General features: G+C 38.7%; 1 long non-coding RNA gene across 1 annotated transcript; it reads left to right on the top strand.

Moving 5' to 3' along the window:
- Positions 1-325: 325 nt before the first annotated feature.
- Positions 326-27,527, top strand: LOC120094642 (uncharacterized). The gene is made up of 4 exons (XR_005489055.2): positions 326-364; positions 1,198-1,310; positions 25,304-25,488; positions 26,287-27,527. It is a non-coding gene; the product is annotated as an uncharacterized LOC120094642 (long non-coding RNA).

Raw genomic sequence — 27,527 nt, 5'->3', positions numbered from 1 at the left:
GAGCTTCTCCGTGACCCACTGGTTCAGAAGTATCCGAGACATATTCTTTTCAAGTTCAGTTCTTCCACTAATTTACTTTTGAGCATGTGCCAAACTAGCCATTCCTTTATAGCCTTTCATTCTCCTACACAAGATTTTAGATAATCTAATCTTTCATGGACTCCATGTCTAATACTACTTTTCTGTACTTGTAAATACCGTCTTATTGCCTTATAAAATCTTGTCTATCTAAAAGCCAGTCTTCCTCTTTCTTATATGTTACCCTTTTAACCACCCATCCACCCTGCTTTCATTCTGTCTAAGCTCCACCCCCGCAGTTGCCTGGCAACAGCCACGTATACTGCACCTTACAGTTACCAGCCAGGTATGCCTGACACTATAAAAAGGGTTGCTTGTCCCCTCCTCACTCTCTTGCTCCCTCTTGCACTCTGTTGCCTTCTTGATGTCTTGCTCTTACTCTCTTCCTCCTCTGTCCCTTCTCTTCCCATTCCCCTCCCCCCTTCTCTCCACAGGTTCTCATGGCCAGAGCTGCTACTCTTCTCTCTCTCTCTCTCTCTCTCTCTCTCTCTCTCTCTCTCTCTCTCTCTCTCTCTCTCTCTTACTCCCCTCTCCATCCCCTGAATAAACTCTAGTCTATACTGTCATCATGTGTCTGGTCCCTCAGGGGGAAGGGATGTCTCAGCAGGGGCCCACTGAGGCACCCCCTTTCCTCAGACCTCCATAGAACATATCCCCCCTTTATCTTTTTATAAACACACCCTAGGTCCCATGGCTACTACATATGCCCCATGGTTCTATGGCACACACTTGCGATGCTATTTGGGTTTTCTCTCTCCTTAATTTGCTCCTCTGTGCCTTCAGCCACCATCCTCCAGCCTCCCCACTCACCAATTCCTATCGAAATGAACATGTTTACTACCGATCTAGGCTCCCTTCACATCCTTATGCATACCCCAGACTGCCTGTCACAGCCAAGACGTTTATGGCCACCTTCGGCTTACTCACTAATTGAAATCTTTCTGCCAATGTTAAATGTGATGCTGACTACTCTCTCAGGTATTCTTATATCTTTCATCTTTCCTCATAAGCTCATAACTGAGTACTATTCTAATTTCAGGTGGAACACTTACTGATTAGTGTTTGACTCTGCTTTCTGAAGACTAGGCTGAGTTCAAGTCACATTTGTTTTCTCCACAGGCTATCTTGTATACATTAGGTGCCTAATTAGTCCTGTGAAATCAAGCTTCTCAGCTATTGAAGTTAGACATGGCAACTCAACAGGAGGAATAGAGGCCCAAGAGCCAGCAAAGGTCAGAGACCCACTTGTCTCACAGTGAGGAGTCCCACGAAAATGCTGCGCTAATAGCCATAATATGTATGCAGAGGACCTGGACCATAATTTACAGGCCCTGTGCTTGCTGCTTCAGTCTCTGAGCTCATATGTGAGAAACGGCCATTTCTGTGGCGCTAATTGTTTCTTGTTTACTCACTCCCCCTTCCACTTGATCATTAAGGAAGTTTTGGTTGCTATCCTGCTATGTCGCAATTGATTCCCCTCACTGAGTGTCTCTTGACTAAATGTCTCCATTCCAGTCCTAATCAACATCGATGAGTTTTAAACTCATGCTTCCCTGTAGTTACAAAAGTGCAGAGGTTTTAATTTGTGTTGTACTATTTTATTACTGAAGTTAACTTTTCTGGTTAAAAATCGGAACCAAGAATCTATATTTCAAAGTAATGCGAAGATGAAAGGGGTAATTTATTTGAGAACGCCTAAGGAACTGTCAAAAACCACACTAGATGACATGAGTGTTAAATTGGAAGCCCCGTGGAAATGCAATATGCCTTACATTGGATGACAGAATATGCTCGTTGCCCTCCCACCACCCACCTATACCTTATATGCTCCTCCATGCTGCCTTCCTGTCAGAATTATGGGCTACTTGCTGAGGCTGAAGCTGTCTTCAGCTCTCATTCTTACTACCCTAACAGTTATGAGTCCCAAATAGTAAGTAGTTCTATAGTTCCTGGCATATACTTTATTCCCTGCTATAAAAACTCGTGAAAATAAAATCCTTACCTTGCTGTGCTTTACCAAGGTTGTGATGACTTGAAAGCCCCAGGAGAAAAATCAAGACTAACTCCAGTCATCTAAGTGTGGCAGAAGGGAAAGCTGTCACAAAGAGGCATCTTGGTTTCATCCCCGAGTTTTTATTCAGGCACTGAAATAGCCCTGCTTCTAGAACTTTCATCACATGTGAAAAAGATACTGCTTTTTCTTTTTACCAATTAGGGCACTTTTGCCTTGCAAGCAAACTTATCCTAACATATATTTATACTTCCCCTCCAATATTAGGGCTGTTTTGGGTTATTACATATTCCCTCTCTGTTTGAATATCTCTGTGTGCATTTCCATGGCATATTTAGAAAGGGGGAACTGAGGTTTAGAGTGGTTGCAAGAGCAAAGAAACGACAAAGCAGAGAAGTCAGAACAGATTGTTCAGCTCATATAACTATGTTATCAGCCAGAGACAACAGCGCCCCGGCCTGATGCAAACTAGACTTACATGGAAAGAAGGCATGCTATAGGCAAGATAAAGAATTCTACAGACACATTAGCTATCACAGACAGCTCTTCCAACAATGGCCCCAAACTGCAATGGAAAACTTTAGATTTTTGTATAAATTGCTCCCTTACTCCATTTGTAGCAGCTGCTTAGTTTTTCTTTCATGACTCTTTTCTCCTCTTTCCCATTTCTGATGTCATGGCATCAAGTTTCCATCATTAACAACCTAAAGTATAATCTAGATTCAGTAAGACTGTCCAAAATTATTTGTAGAAATACTAAAAAATCATAGGTATCATTTGTGAAGGAACTGCTTTATGAAAATTCTAAGACTGTTATTGGAAACATTGGAAACTCTTGTCAGTAAGGTAATACATCTAAAATTCTCAAATGAGGAACTTACTGAGAGAGGAGGGGGGATTGCAGAGTACACATAGAGGTGAGAAGACAACCTGAGGGATGGCTTTTCTCCTTCTACCATGTGTATCAAGAGATCAAATCAGGTCATCATCAGACATGGAGACAAGTGTTCTACATGGTGAACCATGCCCCTGGCCATAAAGCGTTGCTTTCTGATTCTATCCTAGACAATTAACTCAGGATAAAGATAAAAATCTTTCTTGAAGGACTGACAAATACATTAAATAAATGATTCTACTGGACTTCAAAAGGTTTATGACCCATTAAATTACTTAGTAATATAATGATTGATAACAGAAATTGACCAAAATGAAGGCTGTTTGGAACCATACTGGAAACCTCTAGAGGTTTCTTTTAGATGTTAGGATAAAACTCTTTACTGAGAATTATTCTAAGTAACAGAATAAATTTTAGACATAGAAATGCCCAGCCCTGATCTCATAATTTATATTGAAGTAACATTCAATAGTTAGAGCAACTAAGAGATTTGTAAGTAAAGCACATTGTTCAATTAGGCAGAATTAAGACATGAATCTAGGACAGTTGTTAAACTAGGGATCACAGATAGAAATGAGAAAGCTTAAATCAACAATAGGACCTCAATTCTAGAAACCACCCTTAACTGAAAAATGTCTACATTAGACATGTTCATTTATGTTACCGGGGTGAGGAGACTGCTGTTGTAAAGACCCAGCTACTGTGGACTTATACTTTGGATAATGTCAAGAGAGATAAGAGTGAGACTTAATGTTATTGGCAGTGGGTCCTAGAAGTATTAGCCTCTCAGTGACTCCTGGTCACTTCAGCTCATATGTTCCAATGAAAAGAACAGGCTGTCATCTTCCTCAATATCAGTTCTTGGTTAGGGATGGGATTTTGTGGGATCTCAGTGTTAGAATCCTGGGAAGGTCCTGTGTGTGCTGTCCCAGGATATTTGAGCTCATATGTTCATCAGTTCTGTTGTGTTTTGAAGGTGCAGTTTTCTTGGGGTCATCCACCACCTCTGGTTCTTAAAATATTTCCACCTTAGGGTTACTAAGTACATAAACCACACTCCAGGATAGGTGCCTTTTTGTCCCACTGAGAACCCACATCAGACTTCATTTTCTTAGTGTACTTTTTGTTACATTTCCATGTTTTTTGTCTTACTAATTTCACTTGACATAAAGAGTCAGTTATGGTGAATTGTGTGATAATCTTAATGTCAACAGTATGATAGTTTAAAGTGACATCACCTTTCCCACCCTCCCTCCCTTGGAGCCAGAACCACTACTGTGTTCTTTGCATTTGTGAGGGTAGATGAATATTAAGTGTTATTTATGATTAAAAGAAGTAAAAATTCAAAGCAGGGGAAACACGGGAAGTGGAGAATTGTTATCACTGAAAAGCTATTCCCTCAAATAGGAGCAAGTTAAAATCCTCTCTGTGAACTGAAGGGAGAAAAATCATTGAAAAAGCTGAGAATAGTACAAGTTGTTTGCCAGTGACACTTACACATCCTAAATGTCATCTGGAGTCCACTATCTCCTCAGCAACCATGTGACCTTTGAATCTATCTCACGTTATGATATTATTAATGATATTACCTTATAAATTTATTATTGAACAATAAGGCCATTATTTAATAGCACTAAGCCATACAAGAGCTAGAAGCATTTGGAACTTGCTGAAAATGTACATATTCAGCACTGTTAAGTCTTTCCTCTCTTAGCAAAATGGAAATGAAAAAATCATCAGGATAGTAAGGAACAGGACAGTAAAATCTGGAGGAGTCAGGATTCTTTTTTTTTTTTTTGGGTTTCTAAAGGTTTATTGTCTTTGCTCATGAAATAGAATCATAAAACAACATCCATTTACAACTAAAATTATTATATTAATTTTGCTTTAGCAAATAAACAACAAATAAAACTTTTGGTATCCCTTGCAAACAGTCAGTTTGGCCACAAAGTAGGCATAGTTGTCTTAGATGAATTATAGGTCACATTGTCCATTAGATAATCATTAAATCATGTCTTTTATTGTTACAAATATTTCTCTCATCTTCCTTACTAGATACAATCTGAAATACCTTCATTCTTACATTCTAACAATCATTTCATATGTTCGCAAATTACTGCATTATATACTTACATGAAAGACTACTGAAAATTTTGCATTATTACATTATCCAAATATATTTATTCAACTCAGTATACAGTGTGAAGAAAAAGCTAATGTTAGCTTTTGCAGTTGACTAATAAGAGAATAGAAATTAAATTAGATAACAGGTTCAAGTGAGGTTTTTGTTTGTTTGTTTGGTGTTGTTTATTCATTTCTGTTACTGGTTGTTTAGGTGGGTGATTGACTATATTTTTAAGACAGGGCTTCACTGTGTAGCCCTCACTGCATTGAAAATTTCTTCTGTAGACAAAACTGACCTAGAACTCAGAGATCCACCTGTCTCTGCCTCCCAAGTGCTGAGATTAAAAGCCTGGACTATCAACACTCATCTAGGTTCTTATAAGTTTTAAAAACTCTCTTCTATTATGCATATTTTGTCGTCTCTCTGTGCCTCCCTTCCTTTTCTTTTCTTTTTAATTTATTTAATACTTAATAATAATTCTTTGGTTTCCGGGCAAACATCCCCCTCCCCCCTCCCCTTCCTTATGGGTGTTCCCCTCCCAACCCTTCCCCCATTGCCACCCTCCCCCCAACAGTCTAGTTCACTGTGGGTTCAGTCTTAGCAGGACCCAGGGCTTCCTCTTCCACTGGTGCTCTTACTAGGATATTCATTGCTACCTATGAGGTCAGAGTCCAGGGTCAGTCCATGTATAGTCTTTAGGTAGTGGCTTAGTCCCTGGAAGCTCTGGTTGCTTGGCATTGTTGTACATATGGGGTCTCGAGCCCCTTCAAGCTCTTCCAGTGCTTTCTCTGATTCCTTCAACGGGGGTCCTATTCTCAGTTCAGTGGTTTGCTGCTGGCATTCGCCTCTCTATTTGCTGTATTCTGGCTGTGTCTCCCAGGAGAGATCTACATCCAGCTCCTGTCGGTCTGCACTTCTTTGCTTCATCCATCTTGTCTAATTGGGTGGCTGTATATGTATGGGCCACATATGGGGCAGGCTCTGAATGGGAGTTCCTTCAGTCTCTGTTTTAATCTTTGCCTCTCTCTTCCCTGACAAGGGTATTCTTGTTCCCCTTTTAGAGAAGGAGTGAAGCATTCACATTTTGATCATCCGTCTTGACTTTCATTTGTTCTAGGCATCTAGGGTAATTCAAGCATTTGGGCTAATAGCCACTTATCAGCGAGTGCATACCATGTATGTCTTTCTGTGTTTGGGTTAGCTCACTCAGGATGATATTTTCCAGTTCCAACCATTTGCCTACGAATTTCATAAAGCCGTTGTTTTTGATAGCTGAGTAATATTCCATTGTGTAGATGTACCACATTTTCTGTATCCATTCCTCTGTTGAAGGGCATCTGGGTTCTTTCCAGCTTCTGGCTATTGTAAATAAGGCTGCGATGAACATAGTGGAGCACGTGTCTTTTTTATATGTTGGGGCATCTTTTGGGTATATGCCCAAGAGAGGTATAGCTGGATCCTCAGGCAGTTCAATGTCCAATTTTCTGAGGAACCTCCAGACTGATTTCCAGAATGGTTGTACCAGTCTGCAATCCCACCAACAATGGAGGAGTGTCCCTCTTTCCCGCATCCTCGCCAGCATCTGCTGTCACCTGAGTTTTTGATCTTAGCCATTCTCACTGGTGTGAGGTGAAATCTCAGGGTTGTTTTGATTTGCATTTCCCTTATGACTAAAGATGTTGAACATTTCTTTAGGTGTTTCTCAGCCATTCGGCATTCCTCAGCTGTGAATTATTTGTTTAGCTCTGAACCCCATTTTTTAATAGGGTTATTTGTCTCCCTGCAGTCTAACTTCTTGAAATCTTTGTATATTTTGGATATAAGGCCTCTATCTGTTGTAGGATTGGTAAAGATCTTTTCCCAATCTGTTGGTTGCCGATTTGTCCTAACCACAGTGTCCTTTGCCTTACAGAAGCTTTGCAGTTTTATGAGATCCCATTTGTCGATTCTTGATCTTAGAGCATAAGCCATTGGTGTTTTGTTCAGGAAATTTTTTCCAGTGCCTATGTGTTCCAGATGCTTCCCTAGTTTTTCTTCTATTACTTTGAGTGTATCAGGTTTGATGTGGAGGTCCTTGATCCACTTGGACTTAAGCTTTGTACAGGGTGATAAGGATGGATCAATCTGCATTCTTCTACATGTTGCCCTCCAGTTGAACCAGCACCATTTGCTGAAAATGCTATCTCTTTTCCCTTGGATGGTTTTGGCTCCTTTGTCAAAAATCAAGTGACCATAGGTGTGTGGGTTCATTTCTGGGTCTTCAATTCTATTCCATTGGTCTATCTGTCTGTCTCTGTACCAATACCATGCAGTTTTTATCACTATTGCTCTGTAATACTGCTTGAGTTCAAGGATAGTGAGTCCCCCTGAAGTCCTTTTATTGTTGAGGATAGTTTTAGCTATCCTGGGTTTTTTGTTATTCCAGATGAATTTGCAAATTGTTCTGTCTAACTCTTTGAAGAATTGGATTGGTATTTTGATGGGGATTGCATTGAATCTGTAGATCGCTTTTGGTAAATGGCCATTTTTACTATATTAATCCTGCCAATCCATGAGCATGGGAGATCTTTCCATCTTCTGAGGTCTTCTTCAGTTTCTTTCTTCAGTGTCTTGAAGTTCTTATTGTACAGATCTTTTACTTGCTTGGTTAAAGTCACACCGAGGTACTTTATATTATTTGGGTCTATTATGAAGGGTGTCGTTTCCCTAATTTCTTTCTCGGCTTGTTTCTCTTTTGTGTAGAGGAAGGCTACTGATTTATTTGAGTTAATTTTATACCCAGCCACTTTGCTGAAGTTGTTTATCAGCTTTAGTAGTTCTCTGGTGGAACTTTTGGGATCACTGAAATAAACTATCATATCATCTGCAAATAGTGATATTTTGATTTCTTCTTTTCCGATCTGTATCCCCTTGACCTCCTTTTGTTGTCGGATTGCTCTGGCTAGAACTTCAAGAACTATATTGAATAAGTAGGGAGAGAGTGGGCAGCCTTGTCTAGTCCCTGATTTTAGTGGGATTGCTTCAAGTTTCTCTCCATTTAGTTTAATGTTAGCAACTGGTTTGCTGTATATGGCTTTTACTATGTTTAGGTATGGGCCTTGAATTCCTATTCTTTCCAGGACTTTTATCATGAAGGGGTGTTGAATTTTGTCAAATGCTTTCTCAGCGTCCAATGAAATGATCATGTGGTTTTGTTCTTTCAGTTTGTTTATATAATGGATCACATTGATGGTTTTCTGTATATTAAACCATCCCTGCATGCCTGGGATGAAGCCTACTTGGTCATGGTGGATGATTGTTTTAATGTGCTCTTGGATTCGGTTTGCCAGAATTTTATTGAGTATATTTGCGTCGATATTCATAAGGCAAATTGGTCTGAAGTTCTCTTTCTTTGTTGGGTCTTTGTGTGGTTTAGGTATAAGAGTAATTGTGGCTTCATAGAAGGAATTCGGGAGTGATCCATCTGTTTCAATTTTGTGGAATAGTTTGGATAGTATTGGTATGAGGTCTTCTATGAAGGTTTGATAGAATTCTGCACTAAACCCATCTGGACCTGGGCTCTTTTTGGTTGGGAGACCTTTAATGACTGCTTCTATTTCCTTAGGAGTTATGGGGTTGTTTAACTGGTTTATCTGTTCCTGATTTAACTTCGGTACCTGATATTTGTCTAGGAAATTGTCCATTTCCTGTAGATTTTCAAGTTTTGTTGAATATAGGCTTTTATAGTAAGATCTGATGATTTTTTGAATTTCCTCTGAATCTGTAGTTATGTCTCCCTTTTCATTTCTGATTTTGTTAATTTGGACACACTCTCTGTGTCCTCTCGTTAGTCTGGCTAAGGGTTTATCTATCTTGTTGATTTTCTCAAAGAACCAACTTTTGGTTCTGTTGATTCTTTCTATGGTCCTTTTTGTTTCTACTTGGTTGATTTCAGCTCTGAGTTTGATTATTTCCTGCCTTCTACTCCTCCTGGGTGTATTTGCTTCTTTTTGCTCTAGAGCTCTTAGGTGTGCTGTCAAGCTGCTGACATATGCTCTTTCCTGTTTCTTTCTGCAGGCACTCAGCGCTATGAGTTTTCCTCTTAGCACAGCTTTCATTGTGTCCCATAAGTTTGGGTATGTTGTACCTTCATTTTCATTAAATTCTAAAAAGTTTTTAATTTCTTTCTTTATTTCTTCCTTGACCAGGTTATCATTGAGTAGAGCATTGTTCAATTTCCATGTATGTGTGGGCATTCTTCCCTTATTGTTATTGAAGACCAGTTTTAGGCCGTGGTGGTCTGATAGCACACATGGGATTATTTCTATCTTTCTGTACCTGTTGAGGCCCATTTTTTGACCAACTATATGGTCAGTTTTGGAGAAAGTACCATGAGGAGCTGAGAAGAAGGTATATCCTTTTGCTTTAGGATAGAATGTTCTATAAATATCTGTTAAGTCCATTTGGCTCATGACTTCTCTTAGTCTGTCTACGTCTCTGTGTAATTTCTGTTTCCATGATCTGTCCATTGATGAGAGTGGGGTGTTGAAATCTCCCACTATTATTGTGTGAGGTGCAATGTGTGTTTTGAGCTTTAGTAAGGTTTCTTTTACGTATGTAGGTGCCCTTGTATTTGGGGCATAGATATTTAGGATTGAGAGTTCATCTTGGTGGATTTTTCCTTTGATGAATATGAAGTGTCCTTCCTTATCTTTTTTGATGACTTTTAATTGAAAATTGATTTTATTTGATATTAGAATGGCTACTCCAGCTTGCTTCTTCTGACCATTTGCTTGGAAAGTTGTTTTCCAGCCTTTCACTCTGAGGTAGTGTCTGTCTTTGTCTCTGAGGTGTGTTTCCTGTAGGCAGCAGAATGCAGGGTCCTCGTTGCGTATCCAGTTTGTTAATCTATGTCTTTTTATTGGGGAGTTGAGGCCATTGATGTTGAGAGATATTAAGGAATAGTGATTATTGCTTCCCGTTATATTCATATTTGGATGTGAGGTTATGTTTGTGTGCTTTTCTTCTCTTTGTTTTGTTGCCAAGACGATTAGTTTCTTGCTTCTTCTAGGGTATAGCTTGCCTCCTTATGTTGGGCTTTACCCTTTATTATCCTTTGTAGTGCTGGATTTGTAGAAAGATATTGTGTAAATTAGGTTTTGTCATGGAATATCTTGGTTTCTCCATCTATGTTAATTGAGAGTTTTGCAGGATACAGTAACCTGGGCTTGCACTTGTGATCTCTTAGGGTCTGAATGACATCTGTCCAGGATCTTCTGGCCTTCATAGTTTCTGGCGAAAAGTCTGGTGTGATTCTGATAGGTCTGCCTTTATATGTTACTTGACCTTTTTCCCTTACTGCTTTTAATATTCTTTCTTTATTTTGTGCATTTGGTGTTTTGACTATTATGTGATGGGAGGTGTTTCTTTTCTGGTCCAATCTATTTGGAGTTCTGTAGGCTTCTTGTATGCCTATCGGTATCTCTTTTTTTAGGTTAGCGAAGTTTTCTTCTATGATTTTGTTGAAGATATTTACTGGTCCTTTGAGCTGGGAGTCTTCACTCTCTTCTATACCTATTATCCTTAGGTTTGATCTTCTCATTGAGTCCTGGATTTCCTGTATGTTTTGGACCAGTAGCGTTTTCCGCTTTACATTATCTTTGACAGTTGAGTCAATGATTTCTAGGGAATCTTCTGCTCTGGGGATTCTCTCTTCCATCTCTTGTATTCTGTTGGTGAGGCTTCTATTTACAGCTCCTTGTCTCTTCTTTTGATTTTCTATATCCAGGGTTGTTTTCATGTGTTCTTTCTTGATTGCTTCTATTTCCATTTTTAATTCCTTCAACTGTTTGATTGTGTTTTCCTGGAATTCTTTCAGGCATTTTTGCGATTCTTCTCTGTAGGCTTCTACTTGTTCTCTAAGGGAGTTCTTCACGTCTTTCTTGAAGTCCTCCAGCATCATGATGAAATATGATTTTGAAACTAGATCTTGCTTTTCTGGTGTGTTTGGATATTCCATATTTATTTTGGTGGGAGAATTGGGCTCTGATGATGCCATGTAGTCTTGGTTTCTGTTGCTTGGGTTCCTGCGCTTGCCTCCTGCCATCAGATTATCTCTAGTGTTACTTTGTTCTGCTATTTCTGACAGTGGCTAGACTGTCCTATAAGCCTGTGTGTCAGGAGTGCTGTAGAACTGTTTTCCGGTTTTCTTTCAGCCAGTTATGGGGACAGAGTGTTCTGCTTTCGGGCGTGTAGTTTTTCCTCTCTACAGGTCTTCAGCTGTTCCTGTGGGCCTGTGTCTTGAGTTCACCAGGCAGGTCACTTGCAGGGGAAAAGTTGGTCCTACCTAAGGTTCCGAGGCTCAAGTGTGCTCGCGGGGTACTGCCTAAGTCCTCTCAGCAGCGGCAACAACCGAGAAGATCTGCGGTGCTCTTTCCGGGAGCCTCTGTGCACCAGGGTTCCAGATGGCGTTTGGTGTTTTCCTCTGGCGTCTGGATGTGCTCAGAGTGCAGTCTCTTCTGATTTCCCAGGCGTGTCTGCCTCTCTGTAGTTTTAGCTCTCCCTCCCACGTGATTTGGGTGCAGAGAACTGTTTATCCGGTCTGTTTCCTTCAGGTTCCGGCGGTGTCTCCGCCTCCCTTCCTTTTCTTCTTGGTTAGCTGACTTCACTTGGCTCTCTCATTCGTTTTTCTCTGTTTCCGGGAGCAGGTCCTTTCCTCCTTTCCAGATCTTTGCTTTCTTAACTTGTCAAAAGATGGTCATGATTCCCAATCTACAACTCCCGGTGGGTGGTCGGTGATCTCTGGGCGGAGGATCTCCGAATCTCGGACGAGCCCCCATAATGAAAGACCCCCGGAGAGGACCTTTCCCTCAGGAGGAGTCCCAAGCGCCCAATGACCGAGCCGAGTCCACTCGGATGCAATCAGCAAGAGGGTTTATTGGAAAACACAGGTACCTGAGGGCACACAGTCTCTTCGGAGGACTTGCGCCAGGAGTCAGGATTCTTGATCACAAAAGAAACAGCAAAATGAAACAAAAGCTGAATGAATGAAATTCACTGAGGAGAAAATGCACAGGTCACTGAGCTTAAGGAAGGGCTGAGGAAACAGACATGGAAAGTGGAAGCGCCCTGTCTTGAAACAGCAACAGAGTACAGCACTCTTCTCTGAGCCTACAAACCTGAGAGAAAATAGGCTCACAAAGAGCTGAGAATACGTCATGCTTGTCTTTCTGGGTCTTGGTTACTTTTCCCACAATGCTCATTCCACCTCTATCGATTTACTTAACTTCAAGAGATTTTCATAACTTCATTTTTCTAAGCAGCTGAGTAATATTCCCTTGGGCAAATGTAACACCTTTTCACTATTCAGTTAGCTAGTTGTTGGACATCTGAGGTGTTTCCATTTCCTGGCTATTGTGAATAGAGCAGCAAAGATGATGATGAGCAGGTATCAATAGAGTAGATCTGGGATCCTTTGGAACTACATCGATCATACAGTAGATCTATGCCTAGCTTTTAAAGGAGCCTCCACACTGGTTTTCTTACTGGCTGCATCAGTTTGCTCCTCCACAGACAGTAGGTGTTTACATTTTTCTGTATCAATGCCAGCATTTATCATCTTCCCTCCTTTCTCCCTCCCTCCCTTTCTCCCTCCCTCCCTTTCTTTCTTTCTTTCTTTCTTTCTTTCTTTCTTTCTTTCCTTCTTTCTTCCCTCCCCCCTCTCTCTTTCTTCTCTCCCTCCCTTCTCTCCCTCTCCCTCCCCCTTCCCCCTCTCTCTCCTTCTCTCAACAATTCAGGCAAGAGGAAGCACTTAGGTGAGAGAATCCAGTAGAACTCTAAGTTCAAGGCCACCCTGCTCTACATAGAGAATTTCAATAGACAGCTAGGGTTACACAAAGAAACCCTATTTCAAAAACCAAACCAAACCAAAAACAACAAAAGTGTTTCTTAGCCATTTATATTTAATTGTTTGAGAACATTCTGTTTACTTCTATTTTCTGCTAAGTTGTACCACTTAACCACTAAGTCATATCTCCAGTCCAAGTATACCTATTTTATTTTTATGTAACTCCCTAATACAATACAACAAGATACCACTTTACAATCTGATAAACACGAGAGAGAAGATCATTATTATCTATGCCCTTCATTCTGCAGGGCATTAAATTTCTTGGCATATTCAATCTGTGCATCTGTTACAATAATTTGCATTTTATGTATAAATAGTCCCAGAAGTATTAGCCTGTAGTAGATACAATTGCCTTTCTTTTCTTATCCTTAGACTCCTTGGTTTCCTTGGAATAGCATTTCATACTACTTTTGGATACTTTTATCATCTCTCAAGTTCTTCAAATCCATAATTTCAAGGGTGTAGATTCTAATTGACTTAAATAACTCAGAGTAACTCTTTACATTTTGAATATTGATTAATTGTGAAAAAATCATTAAAGAGATCCTGTTAAAGTAAATATGAGCAATTTTCTTGGAAATGAAGAGAAGGAGTTTGAGAGAAACAGCTTAGGGATGGGGAAGAGCACAACAAAAAGCTGAGAGACAGAGAGAGAGAGAGAGAGAGAGAGAGAGAGAGAGAGAGAGAGAGAGTGGTCAGCTGTTAAGTTGCCAATCATGCAAAGAACTAGGTTTCTGGTCCAAACACCACAATGGGTGGCTTACAACTGACTGTAACTCCAGCTTTAGGAGCCTAACACTGTTTTGTACTGTCCTTTGGCGCCTGCATACAATTATGCACACACAAACATACATGCAGAAAATTAAAATTAATCATCTCTCTCTCTCTCTCTCTCTCTCTCTCTCTCTGTGTGTGTGTGTGTGTGTGTGTGTGTGTGTGTGTGTGTGTGTTACAAGAACAGAGTTAAGTCTTTGAAGGAGAATCATGTAAGATTCTGGAAAAGATGTTTTGAATCTTGCTTAATGTTGATTCCTAAAGTCACATATATCAGACACTCCCAGGGTAGGAGATGCAGCTCAGTTGGTGGAATACTGGCTTAGCATGTATCATTCTCTGGGTAGGATCTCAATCACTACATATACTGCTACCTGGTATGTTGGTGCCAGCCTGTTATCTCAGTACTTGAGTGATGGAATCAGGATGATCGGGAGTTCAAGGTCATTTTTTACTGGAAACGGAATTTAGAACCTGTTTTAAAACAAGACAACTTGACAACTTTTTTTGTGTTTTCCTAAGTATCATATATTTATTTATTATTAATCTAAATAGAAAGGACATATGGCAAGTGCATGCTTTTGTGGAGGTTGGAGAGACGATGTGGGATACCCAAGCAGCAGCTGAACTTGGAACTTCTCCTCTCTTACTCTTTCTTTCTTTAAACATCTCTGGCTCTTTATTCTTTCTTCTTATTAATTATTATCATAAAAAATTTCACCAGTCTGTTCTGGCATGCCTCTAATAACACCAGAATCACCTGGATCAACGATACTTAGTGAGTATACTCCGTGTTGTTTCCTCATGCTGTTCCCAGTTCTGCAGTACGGCCATTGCAGTGATGGACACCAGTTTGGCCAACATGGCATAGTTTTCTATTTCAGAGTTTCTCCCAGCTGGGAAGTTGTTGGCGAGGTTCACCACATTTTGCTTTGCCCTATCTGAGCTTCTTCAGAGTGTTTGCATCCCAGCACGTGCTTTCTGTTTTTTACAACCTGGAGATTAGGGTTGATTGACCCCACAAACATTTTCATTTTCTCTGCCACCCGGTTCTCTCTATCTTAGAAGGCCTCCAACAAAAGGCTGACGCAAGGATGGCATGAGAACAAGAAAAGCCTCCGCCATTTTCAGTCTTGAGAGAAGACAACTGGCAAGCAAATACTAACTTACTAAAGGACTCGTAGAATCTTTGAAGCTCACTTGGAGGGAGAGAAATAGAGAGAGTAAGAGAGAAGGGACATTTATCAACAGCTAAAGATCATAGAGATGACCAGGGCCTGGGGTTGAGGGCAGTTCCAAGCAAGAGTGAGTGACCCGGGATAGCATAACATGCCAGTATTTGGGACAGAGGGACTGAAACATTGAGGATGCAAGGACCACTCATGGGTAGTGCTCATGGACAGGTGTAGCCCTAGGCTGAAGCCACAGAGGCTCAGCTGGGTCCCCAGCCTGCAGGTGTATATACATCCCAGAAGTGACCCAAAGTTCTTTAGTTGTGAAACCAGGAAAAGGGGAACGAATTTTTCGCTACCATCAGAGTGGGCACACGATTACCCAGTTACAGAACTTGGGACTGTACAACCTGGGACAAAATTCTTCAGGTCCCACAGACACATTATCTGGCTCGTGTCAGAATCCACACCATTTTTGTCTCAGAGCTGAACATCAGTACACCTTCACCATTGCAGAGGCTACACCCACCAATGCCACTTACGTTCTTTGGCGATTTAAATGTATACTGTGTTAGAAGAGAATCCGGGTACCCCGTGCCCTGCTGTTGATTGCCATAGCGATGTGGAATAGCCTGTTAGCACTGGCATTCGATGTTTGACTCTCACTGTGGTTTGTTGGCTGTAGCGGTGTGGAATAGCCAGTTAGCAACTTAAATTCTGTTTGACTCTCACTCTAGGTACCGTCCTCCTTTAACCATTAATTAGTTACTGAAACTTGGCTAAATTCCCAAATCGCCCTAGGGTTTTTTTTTTGTCTTTTCTTTTCTTTAAAGTGTGACTAATCACAGATCTGTCACAGAGCAGCAGGTCTGCTAGGAGGATGGCTGACTGCTAGAATGTAGATGGGTGGTGATCAGAATATAATGGTGAAAAAAAAAAAACTCAAATGATGCAACTCCTCATTCCAAGCGTACTTTGAGAATAGGTAGGTGATATGTGAATGCTTTTTAGTGACATATGCAAATTCAACAATTTTCACACGATTGTTTGCCTCTACTCCCAAGGCCTAATCTAGTATTATGATGTTAAGTTTAGTTGGATCAAAGCAGTTGACACTTAGAGCCCTGAGCTACAGGTAGAGAAAAGAGTGTGATGCGTACGGGGGGGGGGGGGATATTTTGATCAATTAGGGATGATTTAACTGTGGTTGGTGACATCCCCCTGTATTCCATGGAGACACAGCAGCAGCTTGGGGCTTATTATCCACTGACTACAAGAAGAGGTATCTAGTTATTTAGAGTTATTTAGGGATGAAATCATTCTTCAAAAGTAAAGAGCCACAGAATGGACCCATTGGCTCGCACATACTTAGATTTGAATAATATTGTATTCTGGGTTGAATGGTACTCATCAAAAAAATTTCAGACAATAAGAAAAAATTGCTCTCCTCCAAAGACAAAATGAATGAAATATGAACAAATAGCAAAGTCTTCAATTGGTCAAAGGCATCAGGAGTGTTCCTTTTAGAAGATTTGCAAAATGAAATATTTTCCTCATTTCAAGGAAATAAAAAAAACACCTTAAAACCGGAGGGTAACCACCAGTTTGAGGAAAATCAATGTTAATTAAACAAGGATAGGATGTTCTTTCTAACAGTACCCTTGAGGAAGGAAAACCTGGCATGCTTTATCACAAGACTAACTGACAGTGTGTTAGGGTTTAATACGGGCAATGACCATAGGACTTCAGGAAGAATTAGTTGTGAAGGCCAAACACTGGCATATGGCTTGATGAATGCTTTTCTCGGGCAAGAGAAACTGCATATTTAGACCACTGCGATAAAGGGGACCTTTGTGAGTAGACAGCTTAGTCTTCCAGATGTTTTTCGAAACGGTTAACCCAGATTTATTCCGTCTGCCTATTCCCTTGTTCTGTAAGGAATACATAACTCCAAAGAGCCTGCATCATCTTGTGACATCGGCTTAATCCTTTTTCTCCTGGCATCTCTTCATTAAGAAATCAAGACTTTAAGGTTCAGTCTCCTTCACTTCAAAAATCCCCATCTTGATGAGATAGCCTCACGGCTCCTTAATAGCACGCTGGAAAGGGTGGTTGCCATTTCCTCTCTTCCGTCTCGTACGTTTCATTGCCTCACCTTCCCTTGGACACCGACCTTTAAACATCTCCCCTCTTTCTTCTATGTTCAGCGTCTTTCCTCTTTCCCTTATTACTTCATTTGCCCCCTGTGCAAGCCACCCAGTAGCTTCTCTTCACTGACACAAGTGTCTCTGAGAGCTCCTCGTCACCGAGTCCTTCTCACCCTCTGTTTACTCCGTAATCCACAGCGTTTCAGCTTCCTCACTTACTGTTCAAATGAAACCACTTTTATTAAAGACTTTACTGAATTCCTAATTAGGCTTCTAATTGAACATCTTTCCATAATTGGTTTCTTAGATGATGATTCTTCATTTTCTACTGTGAATCCCCTCTTGACTTCTCAAATAAAAGAAGTATTCTCTACTTTTTTCCTTTTTTTTTTTTTTTTTACAATTATAGCCTTTTTGTCTGCTAATTTTCTTGATGGTTCTCTGCGTAATCCTCTTCTGCTTTTGTTGTGGATTCTTTATCTAATTTGTTATCATCATCACCATCACCACCATTACCATCACCATTATCATCACCACCATCATCATCCTCATCCTCATCAACATCAACATCATCATCAGTTAGCATAGACAGTTCAGTGGTGGTTTGAATAAGAATGGCCCCATAGACTAATTTATTTTAATAATGAATTCGATTGTGACCTCTCATCCACATATTATGCTGTGTTCGTATTTGACTCCATTGCCTTCCCTTGTTCTCCCTCTCCCCACTTGCTGTTCTTTCCCCAGAATAGTTCTTCTCTTTCCTTTTTATTAACTTTTGTATCTATTTTAGGCATCTCAGCTTCTACAATGGTAGGTTTCCATATTTCTTTTTTGAATATCTTTAGTATACTTCTCTCTCTCTATTCTCCCTCGTTTAATTCATCCTCCCATCCCTCACTCCATTTAACTCTTCTTGTGACTTTATACCCCTTTGCCCATTTGTACGTCATCTGCCAAATCATTGCCTGTGAATGATATCTATTCTCTCTTTAGCTTTGTAGCCTCATAGCTCTTCACTCTTCTCTTTATCATTTATAATCTGATGACTTAGATTCATTTCATAATTCTTACCATACATTCTTAGTTCACTGGTTTTGTTCACAGTGACTCTTCTTCTTGGTATGTCTTCCATATATTACTCTATGCTCATCATATTCTCATGCTTTCCAGACCTCCATACAAGGGTAACTTCAGGATGGATTCTCTTTCATCATCCCAGGTGTCCTACCCATGTGTATGTCACCTTCAGTGTACCTGCCTCACAGCATTATAATGTTTATTTATGGGTCCATGTTTCCCTAGACCAATGAAGTTCTTGTGATCAAGAGCTCTTCATGAATCTGTATTTATATTCTGAGCTCAGGAGAGGGTATTGGATATAAGTTTAATTATCCCTAATTGCTACCTGCCAAATGGATTTAGGAGAAAATTACCTTTGTTCATCTCGTTTTTCCAGAGCTTTTATAATCTGGTAATAGTCAAATTCTCTCAGACAAGTTCATTTTATGTTACATAAAGCATCGATACACTTGTAAATAAAGGTCAAAAGACTAACTAAAATATGAAATGGGCAAAATCCATACCATTTTATGCAAATTTGTATTATGAGATTCAATGATACATGTTTTACAATGGAATATCTTTATTTACTGTAGCTCAGAGAAGAAACCTTAGCAGTGTACACAAAGCCCTGCATTTGAGCACTACAACCCCCACCCCCACCACAACTGTCTGCCTATTCATATTACTAATATTATTCATGATTCCAGAAATATCAGTTCTGCTCAATGTATGCAGCAGATTTCTTTAGTCATGTGGCAGAAAAACACTCAGCGGATGAAATTCTTGATATCTCTATTAAACTTTATATATCCCATTTATCTGCAAGATTAGAGCTATGCACTTAGATAAGAGTTGGCTTTGAATGGTAATGTGTTGGAGTGCTCTTAGTTGGATCTACATTTCTGAGTGACTTGGTAAATCTTTTTCAGCCCCAGAGAAGAAACCAAGGACTCTGCCTATACTTAGTTAATGTGAGCTTGCCCTACTTTCTGAGAATACCCCCATGCCCAGGATTTACCTCTGGGTATATATATTCTTTAATTAAAAGTATCACAATAATCAAGCAGTACTATGCTCTAGAGATAAAACTAATGGCATAACTTTTAATTATTAAAAAACATTGCACTGAATTTATAAGACCACACTTGCATCCATGATTTTTGCTGATGTATTGCTGCAAAGAAGCCTCTCTCTTGCGATTTATCCACTCTTTCACAGCTGCTGAGCCTCCTCTGATTGTTATTTTATTCATGTACTCCTGGGATGTTGCTGCCAAATGAAAGAGCATGTCAAAAGGAAGAGTTGTGCTACTGTCTCTTGAAAAAACCACCTGGGGCTTTCATTAAAAAAAAGACAGAGGCTTAGGTCTAATAAAATATTATAGGAGACACAAATTGGATATGGCCTGGTTTTAGCTTAAAAGCATCTTCTACATCCTTTTATAATTGTTGGTAGTTCACCTGCCATGTTGATATAGTAGTGAGGTCATGCTTCTTGAGATGTACGTATGTTCCATACATACTTCATAGATAATTGATTTTGAATATTTTAGCTTACACTCCACATATTTGATTCAAGTTTCGTATTACAACATTTTCTGTCTGCATGGCTTTTCCTGTCTCCTTTCTCTCTTCAGACATCACCAGTTGACCCAAGTTTTGATTTAAAGTCAGAGAGATATGGTCAATCACTTATTAAATGAAGGAGAGTAGCCAGGCTATTTGATATCTTTTAAGAATATTTATTTTGTTGTTATTAGTGTGTGTGTACATGCCTCATGTGTGTATGTGTGTGGAGGTCAGAGGATGGCTTTGTAGAGTTGGTCCTCTCCTTACAATTTTTGTGTAGATTTTGGAAAACAAACTCAAGTTGTCAGGCTTGTAGGACCAGCACTTTTACTCACTGACCTGTGTAACATGATGCTGTTATCTTAATACATGTTTTTAATTTTTCCCTGTCTGCGCATTGTTGAAAATGATTACAGAGTTACTATGATGGTTGTTTGATATAAAAAGCATCAGCATTAAATAATTATGTAGAAGTATATGGTCCTGTCTCTGCTGTCAATGAGCACAGAGTTTATTGAAGTAGAAACAGAATAAATGCTGAACAGCACGTTTAGTATTCTGCCAAAGCCAATCCAGTGTAAACTGTCACAGTTCCTCATATTACTCACAATTATCTAACCATGACCATAACAATTTCAAAACTTACACCCATATATGTTATCGTTCTCTTGTAAGCACTGTTCAGATCTTTTTGTATTGATTTTCAATATATACACCAGGTTAAAGCTTTCATTTTGTGACCTTGATTTTTGCCCCTCAACAATAGACTGAAGTTTTCTCCTCAGTAATAGTTTTAAACACCTTCTACTCCCAAGTGAAGCATTTTGGCAAGTACTATCCTCTGTATCAATGTTCTTGGTTTCTTTTTCAAGGAACCCAAAGGGGAATTCAGAATGTACACTCTATTTTCTCTCTTTCCCTAGAGATAATTTGTGCCACAATTAGGCTGTGACTCACTGTGGTAATAATGGACAACTGAGTTTGATTTCCAGAACTCTGTTACTTTCAACATCTCCCATGTTACAAAACTCATGTAGCCCAGCCAAAATGTAACTATAGTTCAAAGTCATACTTATTTTCTCAATTCCTTCTAATGTTTTTAGGTCCTATAGGGCTGAAGTCAGAACAGGGTGTCAAAGACATATCACCTCTTTATTTTACAGTTAGAATAAAATCTCATAGATAATTCCATTGGCATGTATTTTATGTTAGGTTAGAAAGGAACAAAGGTGAAGTTCTTTTTTGTTTCATGGTCTATAAGAGAAAAAACTTACACAGAAAATTAATGACATCTATATACCAAGAAAAGAATGCTTTACATTCTTAGAAATAATTTCCATATCTTTGGAGTCCATTATTTATGTATAAATATTATGTATACACATGTTTTAGGCACATATTTTGGTTATGGGTATTTTTGTGCTCTTCATTACATAGCTCTATTTAAAAAGACTTGTTTTTGATGAAATATTAATATAGTTTAAAATCTTTTAGAAATATTTAATATATAAGTGCTGTGGGCAAGCAGTTTTGCATCATTGAATCTTGGTGTCATGATTTATGAATAGAAGACACACTACTCCTTCCACAGATGAGCCATTGAAGCAATCTGTTAACATCGAAGTACTATATAGAAATGAATTTTTTGTTCCTCCTAATCTTTATTCCAACTACTTTAGTGTATGAACTTGGAGATAGTAATTGTTCTTTTATTAAGTTTTTCCAATTCAATGTGATAGTTTTCCTAGAGTCAGTGGTCCTGGCTAGTGCATTGGTCCAGTATAGCAACTGTTCCATGTCTTACTCTCAATAAAACAAACTGTTCTTCCTTCTCTTGTAGTGTATTTGTTTTCATGGATTCATCCTGGATACATTTTGAATAGGAATCATCCAGAGCAATCACTGAGCATGAAATGTAATGGTAATTCAGAACCCAGATGGTTTGTTTCATGTGTCCACTTGCAGGAAATCACTCTGATTCTGTTCAGGGTGGACTGGATGAAGGCTTGTGGTGCTCTGTACAAAGGCCACTGGCAGATTTGCCTGCTTCCAGCAAGGCTTTTACGGATGGGTGCAGAACAGCACAAAGCAAAATGCAGCAGTGAGCCTAGAGAATGTTCTGCTTTTCAGTTGCTTTCAAGTTCTCTTAAATATGAATAGGTAGGAAACAGGCTGGCAAGATCTGAGTTTTGATATTGATCTGTAAAGCCTGATTCCTGTGTCCCGCAATTAGCCTAGAACATTTGCTTCCACAACATTTCATTCTCTTCATAAATGGTTCTGGTTAAGAAATAAGCACACAGAACAGAAACATGGTACAGAGGGTAACCAGAGCACGTATGATGCTTCTGCTTGGCTTTGATTATCAAAGCTATATCTTCAAGTGTTAAATTTGGAGAGTTCAATTTATAAACTTTATTTTACAAAGCCATTCAAGTGGCTGGCAAGTTATGCCTTTAATGTTTTCTTTCTCCTTAAGAATATATATATATGTATATACATATATATATATATATCTCACTAATTTTACCATCAAATAACCAGCAAACACAGTCCCTGCCTTTCTCTCTCCCATTAGAAGATAAAAGATCTCTATTTTCAACTCCTAGATTTTGGGGGTTTATTTTGACTTTTATTTATCTCATTGTTGCAGAATTCTTCCAGGTATTTTTTTGTTTTCAGACCGTCTTCGAGAGCCAGGCTCTGGTGCTTTGATTTCCATGACAGCTTTTCTTTTAATATTTTTATTTCTTTGATTGTGTTTCACTAAGATGGGTTTGTATGTCTGCAGAAAAAGGTGATTGTCAGAAGAAAGGTTTAAATGTCCAAGAGAATAATCTATTGTATAGTGCACAATTCAAAGGGCCTTTGAAGATCAAAAGCAGCAAACAAGGGAAGCCACTGAATTTTCTTTGATTGCTCCATAAAACTGAGAGCCACACTGGGGATTAACGACTGTCACAGACACATCTGCTGTGCTATGCAACATCTTCCTTCTCATCTACACAATGCAGCTTGTCTGTATTTTAATATGTGAAGATTATTCTCATGTTCAAATACTCAGTGTGTTCCTACACCAAGGTCATGTACCTCATTTAAAGGAAAATAAAAACAAAGAGCCATAAGTGTGATAATCCACAGAAAACCTTAATGATATTTTCTCATGTTGAGATATATCTTTAGCAGCTCCATTAAATAAAGTGTCAAAATGCGATCTTGAATCAAAACGGAAATCATGGACTCTGAGATCATCTTCATTTCTCTTTCTTTGTTGTAAGTTACTCTGCAATATTAGAACTCTTAAAGATAGGCTTCCAAAATTCCCTCATCTCACTCATTATTAAGAGGAAATCTCTTGCCATGTTTATTAGTTCACCTAGAGTGGTTATTGTATAGGCAGTGGCTCAAATAGACTAAAGTAACCACATGTCGCCTATTCTTGTAGGTAGAAGTCAACTGTTGAGGTATTGACTGGGTCAGCGTTTTCTGAAGCCCATTTTCTTCTTTTGCTCTATAATTAGATATGTTTTCCCTGTCTTTACTTGGGCTTTCATAGGTTCATGTCTTAATCTTCTAGTTTGACGAAAATTTTGTTGTGTGACGCTGTGACTCCTTCCTCTAAACTCAGTTTTTAAAAATGTAATTTCCACATGCTTTCCGTCTGCTGCAAAGATAAGTTTCCCTGATGAGGATGAAAGACTACACTCACCCGTGAGTATTAGGGCAAATATTTAAAATTTTAAAAACCATAACAAATCAAAGTGCCAAGTTGTGGAGCCCAGTCTATAAAACACTTCTGCCCCTAAGGCTCAGGAAACACCACAGAATAGAGGACAGAAAGATTTCAAGAGGAAAAAGATTAGGGAGTTTGGTCTAAGTTCCTGTCTCCTGTTATTATCAGAAGCTACACCCACAAAACCTTGCCAATGTGAGTGCCCAAACATGAGATGAACAAAGGTGATATCAGTGGGCATGCCAAAGTGGATGTAAAAAGCTCAGGAGGCCTCAATCCCACACCAAGATCTATAGGCAACCAAGGATGCTGAGAGTGGGAGAAATAATCTTCCCCAGTAAGAACGCAGTAACTGGTTATATACTACAAAATGGTCAGTTATGGAAACATACACAGAAGTAAAAACTATTAACAGAGAGAAAAAGGAGGTATGTGGAAGAGTTCAAAGCTAGGAAATGAAAGGAAGAAGTGTAATTATATCATAATCTCAAAAAATTAAAAAAGTAAGAAAAATAGCTTTTTCTAAATCAAGGATCTCTCAAAAGGTAGTCCCATTTTCAAGTGCAGTGGGTTAGGGTTTTAGTAAGAAATTTTAGGATAACCAATTTTAACTCAAAATACCACATGTGCTGTTATCCACAGATATGATCATTCTTCCAAACATTAATAATAATATTTTAGATGACAAATTTTCAAATGGTGCGTAGCCTTCTCATTACACCTAAACAATCCCTACATAAGAAAAATTCCTACCCTTGTCACCACCCAAATCCCCAATAGCTTAGATCACTTACACGTCTTTCTATTTTATGTGAGCCACCTAGAGTGATTTGTTTTGTACTATCATCTGTACTGTACAATCCACACAAATTGTAAGTTACCTAAAACAATCTACCTAGATCTCATGTGATCCTCCTATCCATGCAACAGTATTCATTCCTGGCCTACACATGCATATATATTTTAGAATCATTTGTTTGGTGAGTTTTTCTGGAGAATGGTCAGCTTGTTAGATTATATAAACAATCTATATAATCTATATATATATTCTATATAATCTATATATATATAATCTATATATATATATATTTTCTTATATTTTGACTAATTTATTTTCTTTCACAGGAATCTTTTATTTCTACATTCTGGATCTTCTGTTATTTTCTTCGTTATTTATTTTCAGAACTATCTTTTTTCTCTTTCTTTAAAAAATCACATTAAAAATTTAAATTATATCTACATGTATGTGTATTGGTATGTGCACTTGGGTACACGTGTCTCTGATGCCCAGGGAAATCTGGTCTCCCCAGAGCTGGAGTTAAGATGGCTGGGAGTCACCTGATGTAGGTACTGAGACTCAAACTCGAATCTTCTATAAGTGTGGTGCATGCTCTTAACTACTGAGTTATTGCTTCAGCAATCCTTAATTACTTAAAATTACTTAAAAATCAAGACAAACACTTCACGATCCTTGTCTTATATCCATCCATACAACAGTATTTATTTCTAGTCTACATATGCATACATGTTTTAGGATAGTTTGTGTGGTGAGTTTAAAATATCGATGGTTAAATTTGAAATTTGTGGGACATCTGGCTCTGCTTCTAGTATTTTTTTCTACCATCAAATTTCCTGGCTCTTTTAATGGCTTATATTTAATAATGAGTGCTACATGCCAGATTTTTAACCCCCCTCTGTTCTTTAATACTGTGGATTGAAATTAGGCGTAGGACCTTGAGCAGATTAGTTGAAATTATACATCTGCCACTAGGCCCGTGTAAACTGTGTTGTCTTTAAATAGTTTTTTTTCTTTTTTCTTTCTCTTCTTTCTTTTTTATCTTTTCTAGTCTGGAAATACATGTATTACTGGGTCACTGGATCTAACTCATCTTGTCGAAGTTTTTGGTTCTTCAAGTTTGTTTAGTTTGTTGGTCCAGAGATCATTGTGTGATGCTGTTGCTGTGTTGGTCTCATCCTCTTCCATCGCTGGTTCAAGCAACTGTGTGTGTGGCAGAATTTGTTCTTCAGTAAGGTTTGTTGCAAATCCTGTAACATATTTTTGCCCCATGTCATCTTGGAGATCTCAACTCACTGTCTTCTCTGTTCTCAAAGTCATCTCCCATAACTCTGTAACTTTCAGAAATCCCACTAATATCACAATCTGTCTGTCTGTCTACCACCTGTCTCTCTACTCGTCTATCTGTCTGTCTGTATATGTACAGGTGTATTTATATGTATATTCCCTCTGTGTTTGGACATATACATGTTTGTATACAGACAGGTATTCTTGCTCTTGTTAAAATTTAGATCCATGTTAAGCTAAGAGCTCTATACTTCTGTGCTCATTTCTACAGCTTTTTGTGTTCACATCTCTCTCCTGCTCCTGTTCTCAAATGTCAAACTGGAGTCTGTTTTTTTTTTTTTTTAATTACAAAGAAAAACTGCTGAGCTCCACTCCCCTTCACCCTGTTTTGAGAAGCAATTTATGGGAAAGCTGGGTGATGGTGGGCGTTTTGTTACCACACTTTCATTTTTCCAAGAACACGGCCGCAATGCCTATTCAGTACCTGAAAGTATTTTTTTTTTTCGTTTATGTTTTTAGAACACGTTGTAACTCGAAACAATTATGTAATACGCAACAGGATGTGTTACATGTTACATAATTATGCATGGCTAAAGGGTAAATTGAACATGCATCTCCCATTACATAATTAATATTTGATTATGTTTTACTTTATATCACAACCTATGACTTTGTTAATGTTTCCAACGCAGATTAAATAAAATTCATACCCAGGAAAACTCACCATGCCTGTGCATTTTCCTTCAGGTCTCAGGGAGTCCTTCAAGCATATCCTGACTTTAGGAAGCCAGTTCTACACCCAGTGCAGATGGTGCATTTCCTTTTCTGAGGACGAGTGGGAGAGCAATAAAATGCTTCACCTTATGCTGGCAGATGTACACTTTCTATGTTTGCAACATGTTCACCTTTACTCCGAGGTGATTTTTACCAACACATGGACCTCGTTCTTCTTGCACAAACAACTGTTTCTAGGATACTGGTAAGAAGAGTTAAAGGGCAGAGATCCAGTTGGTTGCTCCTTGCCATTGGTAAGGATGAAGATTTCCTCAACCTCTCATTTGGGGGAAGTTGTTTAGGTCTTGGAGATATTGATGGTAATTTCTGTTCTCAGAGTAGGACCGGATGCACTGCAGAGATTTCACGAAATCCTACTGAATCATATTTAAATTTATCTAAACTGAAATTTATATAAACTAGAAATATATTTAGACTAGACTAGAAAATAGATAAACTACTTTTCATTTACTCAGTACATCTTAAAGTCATCCAAAAACTAATGCTGTAAACATGATATTGGAAAACATGGTCTAGAAAGTATTGAAAACAATCTTTATTATTTCAAAAGGAGTTGAGCAGCTCCCTTAATACCTCACAGGTGCTGATCTCCAGCCAATCATCTGTCCAATACCACATGTACACTTTCCTTTCCTTACATGATCTATGGCTAATTAGGTCAAATTTATATTTTAAACAAATTCCAAGCACTTTTATTACAAAAATTAAGACTGAACTCTATTTTTTATGATTTTGACATCTTCCTTACTCTTTCCATTAATAAGGAAGAGACAGCTGTAAATCACAGCTTCTCATCTGGCTCTCTTAGCTTGTTCATTAATGTGGTCTCTTGCATGGTTTTCGTAAAAATGATTGCTTTTGTATATACTTCTTCTTCTGTATGTATGGGACCCAAGGTAGAATGCTAAGTGTGAACCTTTTCCGAGCTATCTAAAAAGAGAGACAAAACTGAGTTTTAATTTATTTCAGGGCTATCATGAAAGTTTTATAGTCTGAATTAGGGCTTTACCCCCTCAATATCCTTCCAAACTTAATGCATCAAAAAAGTAAAATTGGTTTAGATTTGCCACATTATTAACCTATTTAAGATGATATTAAACATTTAATTATCCATTTCAATAAAGGAAAACAGATTGCTACAAAAGAGGTTCAAATTTAGGCCACTATATTTTCTTTCTTTTTTTTTTTTTTTT

The sequence above is a fragment of the Rattus norvegicus genome, chromosome 9, assembly GCF_036323735.1.
Source record: "Rattus norvegicus strain BN/NHsdMcwi chromosome 9, GRCr8, whole genome shotgun sequence".
Taxonomy (NCBI): Eukaryota; Metazoa; Chordata; class Mammalia; order Rodentia; family Muridae; genus Rattus; species Rattus norvegicus.
The sequence above is the reverse complement of the archived record's forward strand: the minus strand, read 5'-3'. Positions and strand labels throughout refer to the sequence as shown.